A 12,375-nucleotide genomic window follows, 5' to 3' on the forward strand; every position below is an offset into this window, starting at 1 on the left:
GTAAGGATGGTAAATGCCAGATGTACTTAAAATACTGAACGGAATGAAGGTGGAAAAGTCAGGTGCTCTTTCTTATTCATTACCTCACAAATATAGCTAAATCTCAATGCAGTGGATCCAGATGAGGGCAATGCAGGATCTCAACTTCTACAAGACCATTATTAAGTCAAGGAGTTCAACAAGATACATACAAAAGAGGAGACGTTTGAATGAATGGCAAGAAGATCTGCCACATTTGATGAAATTAAACGAAAACACAAGATAAAAAAAAAACAATGCTTCATGGCAGTAAGTCAGCTATTGGATAAAGGACTTTCTCCTATACACAGGATACCACAGTTGTCCATTATAATGCTGATTTTTAGACCACCTTCTTCAGAAGCTTTTGGTGCTAGAAAATCTCTGAGGCGGAATACTGGACAAAGACTTACCATTCTTCTCGTAACTGCTTATAGTGTTACTAAGCTTTCCTCTCAACCAGATGAGATAGAAACAATTTTTAATGAATATTAAAGCTCAAATTATTCTTCACATGAAGCAGAGAAGCATCACAATGCAAAATGCATTGTTACATGCACATACATGCCTGAAACCCACATGGGAATTTGTACCAAAACAGACTTCCATAATTTATCAGATTATAATTCTTAGAAATTATCAGATTTCTAGTATCCATGAGGCGTTAATTTTGCCAACCCTACAAACACTCAGATAATTGCCAGTTAGACAATATTTTAATTTACCAGGTCTAAGGAGTCAAAGGAAAAAAAAAGCCCCCAAACACTAGACTAAATCACTTATTCCTGCTTTCGATAATAAAAAGAGGGACATTTGTTTTTTCAAAATTCGCAGGTCATCTTTAAGAATCTGGAAAAATAGCTGCATTTGGAAATGTTTTAAAACATGATTTGTATATGTAAACTAAAAGGATAATGAAGACATTAAACAAACACAACCAATAATCCTCCCCCTAGCTTGCATTTCTTACATTTGTTGAGAGCGTCCAAACACAATAAAGGAAAATGTCAGTGTCGTGGTTATTTTCTTTCAAAATAAGGGAGTTATAATGAGAACACAGTATTGAGAACACAGTATCTGTCAGCAAGTGTCATTGCATTTTGAATACAGAGCAGTGCATCAAGTTTCGATTCTTGAAATTCACCAGTTTATAAAGCAGAACAAAGGTCTTAGAAACATCAGTCCTAATAATGACAGAATTAAATATTCAACAGCATTACAGAGTCATCTTGGGTTTTAAATATTTCTTTAAGGAAACAAAATGAAAAGTGGTTACTTACCCTATGGAAACTGTGATTCTTTAAGAAGTGCTGTCCGCACAGATCCCAGGTGAGCAAGTACTCACGTGAACAGGACCAAGTTCTCTGAAGACAATAATGTCCATCCAGGCTGTGCCTGTCTACCCTCAACGACTGCTACCATCAGTGGCGTAAGGCAAGGGACTCCCAAACTGTGCTGTGCACATCCTTACGACACCCAGCGTGGTGTGCAGCAAGAGCATCTCCAAACTCTGCTTTCCACGCACGCTGTGGGCTAAGAGCCATTTTGTACACGCTGCCACCAGCATGCTGCTTTGAAAAGTGGCCGCCTCCAGCTTCAGCGTCTGCTCCCGGGTGGAAACACTGCCTGCTGCAGCCCTGCCGGTCCCAGTCCTGTGCTCCTGCCTCAGGAGTTTGGATGCTGGATGAGAGGGGGCTGGAAGGTTTGTGGTGGCTGATAAAGGAGCCAGGCCCTGGGCTTGGCAGGGAGAGGGAAATACGTGGGCAGAGGTCAATGGCCTGGCTGGGAGTGTGGCATGAGGTCAGGAAAGCTGAAACACAGATGGACATCCCAGTTTGGGAAGATGGAGGATGAATACGTGTAGCCAAGGAAGACAGGAGCTGCAGCTGCTAAGGATGGTAATGGAGAAAACCATTACCAAGTTTAGGATGACCCAGTCTGACCTCCCTCAGATTTGTTACTAAGGAGTAAAAAGATTCCTTCAGAGTGAAGGACAGATCGCTTGTGGTGCCTCTGTGGAGAACACGTCTGGAAGAACCACAGTTACTGTAGCAGAAAAGCCACTTTTCTTCTTTTCTTTATCGGGTGACTAATAAGTATTGGAAGAGGAGCTAAAATACTGACTGAGGAAACCTGCTCTGGCACACCGAGCAGTCAGGCGATGGCAGTGGTAAGGAGTAGCAGGGGGAGCAGAGCTATGGAAGCATCCAGCAGTCAATGCAGCCGCTTCCTTTGGTGTAGAAGAGCCAAGACAGCAGTCAGACAGCACCCCCACTACAGAGAAGCAGAACTGAACTACGAAACTCCTCACCAGGTCTGCCTGTCTCAGCCAAGGCCATCAAAAATGTGCAAATATCATCAGAGCTCCTGAAGATGAAGGAGTGGGTTAAGACAACTGAAGAAGGAGCACCACTTAGCCTCCTCACGCTTTCCTTGCTCTGTGGGCTTGCACACATGCTTGTCATTAGGCAGTTCAGTTTGCGGAGGTGTGGATTTAACCCTCCTTCCATCAAACTCCTCCGCTAGGCCACAGAAGGGGCTGTGAGCACAAGTGGCAAAGTGCTTGCAGTGCTCCAGGACAGCACGCTGGGACCTGCAGGCCTGCAAGGCTCCGCCATCCTTCCCAGATCATCAAGGGTCACCAGGCCTACTGCACACTTGCTTTGACCTCTGGGCAAGCGGTAGGTCTCAGTCCACCTGACCTGGTAGAAAGACGCTTGACTTTTGCAGGAGACTCATCTTAAAGCAGATGTAGGTAGCAGGTCAGCCTCCAACATGGGTCTTCCAGAGGTGCCTCTTACTGAGAGCGATCTTTCGGTAAGGGAGAATCTCAGCTGGAAAAGTTGATCCCACCAATGGAAACAGTCAGGCACGTAAGAAAAATCCATGCTTAACTGGCAAAGATGCTGAAGTTCTGATGACTTCAGGGCTGCCCTTCTCAGTGCTGAATTAAAATCAGTCTTCTGACAGATGCAGGGGTCTATGACACTCTTTGTTCTTGGCAGGTGATCTGATACACATTTATTTGAACGGCATGTCACTTTTTAAAGGAAACAGCCAGTAAAGCCTATTCACCTTTGGCACCCTTGTTTAGAAGGACAATCCTGTCACTGGTAGGAAGATTCTCCCCAGTTTGCTCCAGTGAGACCGATAACCAGAAGGTGCTTTAACCAGGGAGCTTACCGAAGCCAGGAGAGGCTCACTTCTGCATTTCCACAAAATGATACTTCATTTAATTTTCTGCTTGCTTTATTGTGTAATTTGGAAGAGATTTGAACAGCAAACAACATGTACGCACATGCTTCACCCCTAAGCAAAGAAGACACCTGGCACGACCGTCTATAAACACGGCACTGCCAAATGGCAGGAGGGACAGCTTTCAAACCCCCAGAGCCCTGCCTTCAGCCATCGTGGCCTTTTGTATGGGAGGCAGCGAGAGGAAGAGAGCCAACAGGTACATTACCTTGTAGTAACAGAACTGGTTGAGGTTTTTACAGCTGCTGTTCTCTCACAAGCCTACGGGAAGAAGTGAAAAGTCCAAGGGATCCACACAGAGGCCCTTAGGGTTGGTGAGATGGCATTGACAGGTGGGTCTCAATGTCATCAAACTTGGCCTTTTATAGTTTTAGACAACAGATATCATAAATAATTGTTCAAAGATGTAGACACTAGCCCTATTGTACAATAGCATTTCATGTAAGGGGAGCACACACATAAACAAACTAATCACAAAAGAACTGATAAGTGTTGGTTTTTTTTTTAAATATATATATATATATACACGGCCGTATTTATCTTATCTTGAACTTCTTACAGCAGGAAGCCAAGTTCAGAAGAACCCTTTTCCACAGAATCAAATTCTAGTCTACCGTACGCATGGTCCTTCGTGGTGGGACAGCAGTGAGAGCAGGCATGGGCTGTGGTAAGACAAAACAAAACCCAAGCATGCACCAGGAGAATTGATCATTAAAGCTACTGCAGGAAAAATGAAATGGTGTGGGCAAAATAATGAAAATATCTACCCAATGATCTTGGGTATAAACACAAGAATGACTTAGAGATAACAATACAGAAGGCTTCACCCCCAGGGAAACAGTCTAACAGCTAAAACATAAGGAATTAACATAAGCACTGAAACTAACACCAGGCAACCATCGTGGTCTATTGTTAGTGACAGCACACTGCTAATACCTAGTGCGTGTGCAACAACGGCCATGCTGCAAAGCGTACTATGTACAAGGCACAAAAATACAAGAATTAAGATACTTCATCAAATTCAAAACTTTAACAAAGCCTTTTTTTTTTTTTTCTTGAAACACATCCACAAAACAGAGAAACTTGCTGAAACTGCATAAAATTGAGTGGGGATAAACAACCGTACCCTTTCAAACTAGTGTGAAAGATGGGTAGGCAAGAGGAACAAATGTGCTCACTAAGATGCCCAGACCCACTTCGTGTTTCCGTGAATAAACAAACAGATCCCACTAGTAAACATTTGTTAAATATACATTTTTTTTCAACTTAATAAAGGAAACATCTGGGGGAAAAAATCTAAATTGCTGTGGAACAATGGCCACTATATGAAGACAGCATTCATCTAGATTTGACTACTACATGCAACACTTTTTTCATGATCATGAAACAATCTGCAAATCTTAAAAAGCTGTACTACAGTCACGAAATATGGACAATCAGTTTTTTAATTTTAGAAAATAACTCATAACATGCTAGAAAGAGTATTATATAACTTTTTTTCAGAATATATAAAAAATCCTATCATGCTTATCTTTTTTTTTCTTCTTAAGTTTCTGGAAAAGTAGAAAACAAATTCACCAAAGTTTATTTTATCATGACTTAATAGTCTGTAATTTAAAAACAAAACAAAACAGAATTTCAGAATGCTAACCAGCATCTCTTTGTGGGCTTTCCATATTTTAAATTACTTAGGTCCACTTTAAATCTTGAGAGCTCAGTTTTGGTTACTAAATGTTCCAAAGGATTCCAAAGAGCTGCCTAGAGTTTAACCCATCTGATGCTTGCGGTTTTACGGGCTTTTTAAGAATCTCCATGGCACTGCTTAGAAGTTTCTCTAAAAATTTTGGAAAGATTGTGATACAAACAATGTTGATGCTGTAATTATTTTTAGAATGTTTAAAACCTGCAGAAGTACTTTTATGTATTTTGGAGTTAAAACACACACACCAAAAACTACCAGGAAAACAATCTACATTCATGATGCTGCTGATGATTATGTGAAAGCAAACATTGGTTACTACATGATCTGCATATAGGACTATGGCATTTTTATAATAAACCCTAAACAAAAGCAAATCCTGCATATGTACAAGCAAACACAGATAGGAAATGTGCCTATGAGATCCTACACTACTACAATTAAGAATTAATTGACGTCTATATGAAACATTATTTTCCTTTGTCCCAAGAGTGAAACAAGACATTCTTAGATCTAAGAAGATGAGAGTAAGTGTGTGGGACAGATTAACGGTACATCTAGCCCAGTATTCTGTCTCCAGTAATAGCCAAAAGAACAGAACAGGTCACAACTGCGTGACATTTCTTACCAATACTCTTCTGACCTGCAACTATTTTCATGTCAGGGGCCTCCTGAACCATTATACAGTTTCTGTTAATTTAGCAACTTTCAGCACATCATTCTTCCAAGCAGTAGTTCAGGTTCCCCTTGGAAACCATATCCCTTTCTAATATCCACAGCATACTTTAGAAAAGTCGTCCCACAGGTCTCTCCGCTACCAATTTTATGGAGAACCTTTTGAAGGCTTAGAAGCAGCCTTCTCCCTTAGCTTTGTATGCTCTTTTTCTTGTCCTTCTACTGTTCTTCACAGCTGGCTCCCTTCTTCATAGTAAACTTGCTCACCCACTTGCTCATCCCCTAACTTACACCATTTATGAATGTGATGAACAGCACAGATCTCTGTGGAATCTAAGTGGGACACTCCTTTAATTCTTTACTTCTTTTTACTTCTACCTTTTGATCCTACCTTTAATACGTCATTTATCTGTGCAAAGACCTAAAGACACTCCCTCTTGCATTATAGCTCCTTAGTTGCCTTAAAAAGCCTTTGATATAGTTTACTTGGGAGTTTTGAACCAGAACATCTTTAATTCTCGCTGATGCCTCCAAAGAACTCCAACAGGACCCTAAAACAGGGCTCTCTTTTACTGTTCCCAAATCATACCTACCCAGGTGGCCACCAATTCTATGCTTTATTGTGGCTTCTATCAAAACTGACTGATAGACATTTCAGATTAACCTGCTGCAGGCCTGCCTGTCTCGGACCACCCCCAAAACTGATTTACATCCTTACATTTCAGATTTTTTTTCTAAACCTGCATACTTGAGGATATACCACTTAAACAACATAATTAGGTTGCAGAGCACAACTAGGTAGACAGAAATTTAAAAGCTTTATTTTTCTGAGAAAGAGTCATCTGCCCTGAATTATAATACAAGATGTTTTTAACAGTTTCAATGATCTGTCACGTAAAAGGGTTTCTGGTACCGTGGTCTGCCCGGTGGAATTCACAATGACACTGGTGAACTGAAAACAAACTCCACTCACGTCTATTACCATACAGCATAATCTTGTGCAGCTAGTGATCCCGGCTCAGCCGGAGACAGACAGACCAAACTGGAACGGCACAGAAAAAAGCAGCCACCAGTCACGCTACTTTGTGCTGTGCTCATCATTTAAGCTGAAAATGTAAAACTTACCAAAGAGCTCAGTAATTTCACTTGAAGGTCTGCTATGCAGACAGCACAAAGGAACTGGCTGTACTGGAGAAATTAACAGGGTGCCAGAAGGCAGGGACAGGTTTTAAATAGCTAAGTCTGTAAAATAAGCAGGGACTAGAAAGTCAGAAAACACTGGACTACAACAATCCAACCAGTGATTCATCCTTTGGGCTTGGAGAAATCCTCTACCCCACCGCAATTTTTGTCTGCTGAGGGAGAAAACACCCATCTCAGTAACACAAGCTCCAAGAGGGGCAAGGCGGTGGGAGGAAGTGTCTGAAAAATCACAATACCATACGGAAGCTGAAGTGACTGCAACAGGGCGAGACCATTCATAGGAGAGTTAGATTTGCCTCACAAAGTTAGGTTAGATGGTTGGGAAGCTCACACATGGGACAGACAACTCCTGACAGAGAAATAAAGTGACTGAGAGAAAGGGTAGCCTCCCCCCTGTACCTATTACACATCCTGAGTTTACATGGTGTCTTATGCAGCAGCCCAAAGAACACAGCAGAAGCCCAGTCCTGTCCTTACTCACACAGCCTGAAAAACATTGGCTGCGGCTCAAACAGGGCTTAGCATTGCTTTTTTTTTTTCTTTTTTTTTTAAATAACCTCAGGTTTTTATATGATTTATTGGTGCTATTTCAATTAAAACATTGATCATGACTGCCCCATCTCCTCTGCTTCTTATCCCAGCCCCCGAAGTAAAGCAAAAAGTAAGAAAGAGTGCCCAATTTCTAAGCAGCAGCAAATCCTCCAACACACCCGACAGTCAAAGAACTGCTGCTCTATCTGAAAAGAAAACAACTTCATAAATTGCTGTAGCCTTACATTAAATAAGAAGTGTCACTTACAGTTAGCCAAGATGGCCTTTGCTACTATTGCAAAGATGCTGGATGACTGTAGCATATGAGCTTATGAGCTAAAACACAAAAGACTGAGGAAAGGATAAGTAAAGACGCAGAATACTTAAGGTAGAAACAAAACATATATTCTGAGAGATTCGATAGGTTCTGCTGCTTGACATCTCAGGTAAAGGTCTATTGCCACATGTATGCGAATGACTTAAAAGAGTATGGAGCAAGGGACAACATGCAGCAACGAAGCAAATCCCTCTTCAAGCTGGTCAGTTGTCTGCATCAAAGCTGTTGTCAACGAGCCTTTTGCAACCTGTGCAGCACAGGCACCGCAGGTATTTTTGACTCGGTTCTTACATACCAGCTTCATCTACGCAGCGCTGTTAGCATACACATAACCAGCCCGCTCTGCTTATGCAGAACCCACAGGGTGCCTGCACGCTGTTGTGTTAAGAGAGCATCCTTGCTAATGAGGTAAGGACACAGCTCTGCGTTTTTTCCCATTTCCCATTCGGCATGCTGAGCAGTTCGTGCGCAGTGCTCTGCTGCAATGTGTCATGCAACATACTTTGGGGTGCATACCTGAATCTGTAAGAATTGAGATGTGACGCCAGACTGCTGAACAACTAAAAGCACTCATGCATAATTTAGACCTAGACGACTGAGCGCAGCAGAGGGAGATGAAGCCAGGCAGTTAGGAACTGGAGCAGCCACCTGGAGAGCAACTTCTGGAATCAGGAGACTGGCAGCAACTGCTAGTTTCACGCAGCAAAGGCAGAACTTCCCAAAAAGTCCATACAGAGCCTGCCCTGGAGCTACAAGACTAATCTGGGAGCTCCTATCAGTCTGATGAAATGTCATCAGCATGCAGTCACCAAACAGTTTTGCCATTAATCATCAGATAATCAGCTCGTTACTGGCAGGGCAACCAAGCCAGGAAGGCTCACAGCAGCGTGATGAGGTTGCTCCACGGCACGTCAATGCGCAGGAGGTCACGTACAGCTCTGAAGGGATAGGGCTGCTCGCTGGCACAGAAGCAGGTGGCGAGAGACAGACCTCTTCCCTGCTCTATCCCCACCTCTGCCTCCCAAACGCACAGACTTAGGGCTTCACCAAGACCGCGTATTCCCTCACAGCCCTGCCAGACACAGTTTATCACAGTAAGCATTCACTGGCACTAATGTTAGGTGGTCTGTGATGAAGATTTTACATCCTGCAAAGTAATTTTTGCTCTCCGCAATCCAAGACACCAGTGTAATCAAGAGTTCTCTATTTTTTTTTTAAAGCAACTTAGTCCAGACACCAGTTCCCTGATTTGCAAGCCTACGTGAAGTGACGGTAGAAACACGCACACATGACTTTGCCTTGAACAGCTGCAGACTGCCAGCGGGGCAGGCTTCCAGAAAGGTGGAAGGAAGACGGTGACAAAAAGGATGGAATAAAAACAGTCTTATGACTGTATGGTATGCAGCAATGTTTCATGCACGTTATGGGAAAAAATCCTGGAGGGCAGATGGAAACATGAAGTGGAGATGCTTTCGTGAGTCCCAGAGTACATTCCTCTAACAAGCTGTCCAACAAGACGCCTGAGCTCCTTTCCTGCTGCGGGAAAGTAGCTGTAAACTAGTGAAAAATTTGCAATCAAAAAGGTATGTTTTACTTTAATTTTATTTTTAATATGTTGTGACGGGATGAGCTTTACATAAGTCATGTATTCAACTCGTGTTTCAGACAAGTGTTCAGAAAAGGGATTTATTTACTGATTTAGCTGATGGTACTTTTTGAATAATAATTAAAAAAAGACCTTAAAAACAGTAGGTTGTGCAAGGAGTGAGATCCCAAATACTGTCAGGAAACATTTCTAATTAACTCAGCTAGCATAGTGGTCTCATTTTGGAACACCATCTATGTTTTGCTGGGTGCTGGAGGTAGATGTGAAATGCTTGACCGGTGTTTTGCTACAACTGTTTATGTTTAGCACCTTTGTATTGCCTGTTTCTTGTCCCCTTCCAGAACTGCATAATCCATTTCAATCTTCTGTGACTTCTCCAGGAAACCCTCCTTTCACCATTCTGCCTTTGCAACCTCCCACTGAGCTGACAATTTCAAGGTTCAGATCCACCTTTCATTTATCTTCTGAAATCTGATGGCTATCTTTTAGCTAATAACTCCCCTCTTCATATGGGCTGCGGCTTTTTATGCGCTAAGAGAAATCAGAAAAAAATAAAGATGTTACCACTCACCCCACTTATTACAAGCTACTTCAATAATGCTAACTAGGTTTTTCCCTCTCGACCACATCCAAACTCTTTTCCCCCAACTTTTCTTTTCACCGTGTTCCCTTCAAAACTGCAGGATGCTTTCCAAATTACTTCCACATACTACATATGCTGTTGTAGCTTTTTCTGGGGCATACGGAATGGGGTAAGTTGGTTGCTATTGTTTCGAAACTTGAAATGGTCAGGCACTGCTGGGTAGGCATTTGAATATAAAGTTCTGGTTGTTGTTTTTTTGTTTGTTTTTTTAAAGAAAAAAAGACAGTAGGCATTATATTTGTAACTGTACACATGCGCAACTAACTGTCCTTATGCTGAAGGATATTACTCCCTGGCAAATTCCTGGGAGGTGCAAGGGCCTCATTTATAAAGACAACAGGCAAACTCGGATAATGCACTACAAGGTTACCTGCTAACAAGATAAATTAACATTTCCTAGAAGGAAAAAAAAAAAAAAAAAAAAGGAACTCCTTTACCTTGCAGTATTTGTGTCAAACCTCCCTCCCACACACTCTTTTTGTGGCTCCTACAAGTTACTGTAAAGCACACTGGAAAATTAAGAAAAATCTGTACTAGTTGTTACGTTTACACAAGCCCACTATGCTAAATAAGGTTTTAGAAAAGCAAACCGGTTTGAAATTCCTCGGGCGCTTCACCCTCAGCACGCTAATGAAACTCAGCGACAGCGTAGCTTTAGATTTGAGGCTGCATTAAGATTTATAAACACTCTGAGCATGACTAAGGTCTGGAGCAGGGGGGCAGCATAACCAAAGCTGGGGAAGGCTGTGATTAGTGAGGAGGAAATGAGAGGAGATCAAATCAGCTGAGGAAGGAGGCAGAAAAGTGCAACTCGTGTTTGGGACTTGGCATAGCAAAGAAATGAATTGTTAAAGCTTTAACATCGGCCTGAGGAGGAGGATGCCATTTCAGTAGACTGGGGAGCAGGAGCAGGAGAAAGAAAACCACACGATATGAAAAATGCACAAGCATCAAAAAGCGTGATCAAGAGCTCTTGTATTTGTGGGGTCTGGTACTGAAAAGAGAAATCTAATAAACCCCATGTCACCAGCACAGATTGTCACAGATGACACTGGCTAGGAGGAGGTCAAACTCACGCTTCAAACTGAAGGGCAGCTCGCATGGGCAGAGGCGAGGGACAGGAGGCGGCGACATGACGAGTCCCACGTAACACCATCCATCCTCTACGACTGTGCCTCCCCCAAACGCACGCTGCCCTCCAGCCCCCCGGTCCTCTCTCCTTCCACCCACGTGAGGGGCGAGGACGCTGGAGCGTGGAGTCGAGCTTTGCCGTGGCTGTGGCTCAGCTGGCACGGATTCGCTCCTCGCCACGTCTAGCTCTGTGCCTTCCCCGCCCAGCCGGGCTCCCCCGGGAAGGCAGGGAGAGGGCAGCGCGCTCCTGGGTGTGTCAGCACCGACAGCAGGGTCACCCCTCTGGTCCTTCTAGACCCCTCCGGGCGACAACCAGGGCAAGGTAGCTACAGGACGGTGACCTGGGCAAAAGCCAGTTTCATGCCACTCCTCATGGGATGGGGCTCTTACACAGAGGGTAGAGAGGAAGGAGAAGAATCGGAGGTACGAGGAAGCTAAGACAGCAAAGCTTCCAAGAAGTCCTTCAGCAAACCAGGACTGACAACTAGGCAAGGTTAGCTGAGTGAATGAGCCGAATTTACTGGGTTTGACGTGCAAGAATCTGGGGGATGGTGGGGAAGGAGCACTAGCTGTAAGGCTGCTGTTCTTTGGCTGAGGTGTTAAGAGAAAAGAAGACACGCAGGGATCAGAGCTGGAGCAGAGGAGTTTGGAGGCGGCCAGTGAGAGCACATACGTGCGGATGAGGAGCCCGCAGCTTATAAAGGCACATGCCTGCTCCGAGCTGGAGAACCGCTGAGTTGAACAGCGAGGGGAAGGCCGCTACCTGCGCCAGGACGCTCCAACCCAGAAAAAGTAGTTTAAACCCTGCTGCGAAATTATTGTGCAATTGGGCATGCAATACTTACTGGATCGGTTTCCTCCTCCAGCCTCTGCAGGATCCTGTAGCTGTTTCTTGAGTATTGTTCGCATCTGATGAGTCACAGTGCTTCCAGCAGGCCCAGGCCGGGCCGGACAGTGTGGCATAGGTGAGGCTACTGACCTTTATTTGCTGGGCTTTTACCTGGTTGCCTCGGGCCTCTGCTGTGGCACTGTGCACCATCCGGGGAAAAAAATAAATAAATCACTCCTGGACTTGGTGGCAATGTCACCGGCAAAACCCCAGCCTGGGGATTTCAGAGGGCACTCATCGAGAACCCCGCTGCGTTCCTTTGTCTTCTGACGCATCCTTTGTGGTCTTTTGCATTGAAGCACCCCTGAGGCCAGACCCAGGTGTGCCCTCTGGCTTTCACTTACGTGGGCAGTGACCTGTACCTGTCCATCCCGTAATGATCCTCATC

General features: G+C 43.9%; 1 protein-coding gene across 6 annotated transcripts in view; it reads right to left on the reverse strand.

Moving 5' to 3' along the window:
• The window catches only part of PLAG1 (PLAG1 zinc finger), a 52,556-nt gene that overhangs the window by 12,737 nt on the left and 27,444 nt on the right, over window positions 1-12,375 (reverse strand). Inside the window, exon 1 of one of the 6 annotated variants that reach the window (XM_066993005.1) lies at window positions 9,634-9,757. The exons of the other annotated variants lie outside the window; for them this stretch is intronic. The gene's annotated coding sequence lies outside the window, so the exon portion shown is untranslated. Of the gene's footprint in view, window positions 1-9,633; window positions 9,758-12,375 lie in introns of those variants that run through there. 6 annotated transcript variants of the gene reach the window in all.

The sequence above is a fragment of the Anser cygnoides genome, chromosome 2, assembly GCF_040182565.1.
Source record: "Anser cygnoides isolate HZ-2024a breed goose chromosome 2, Taihu_goose_T2T_genome, whole genome shotgun sequence".
Lineage (NCBI taxonomy): Eukaryota > Metazoa > Chordata > Aves > Anseriformes > Anatidae > Anser > Anser cygnoides.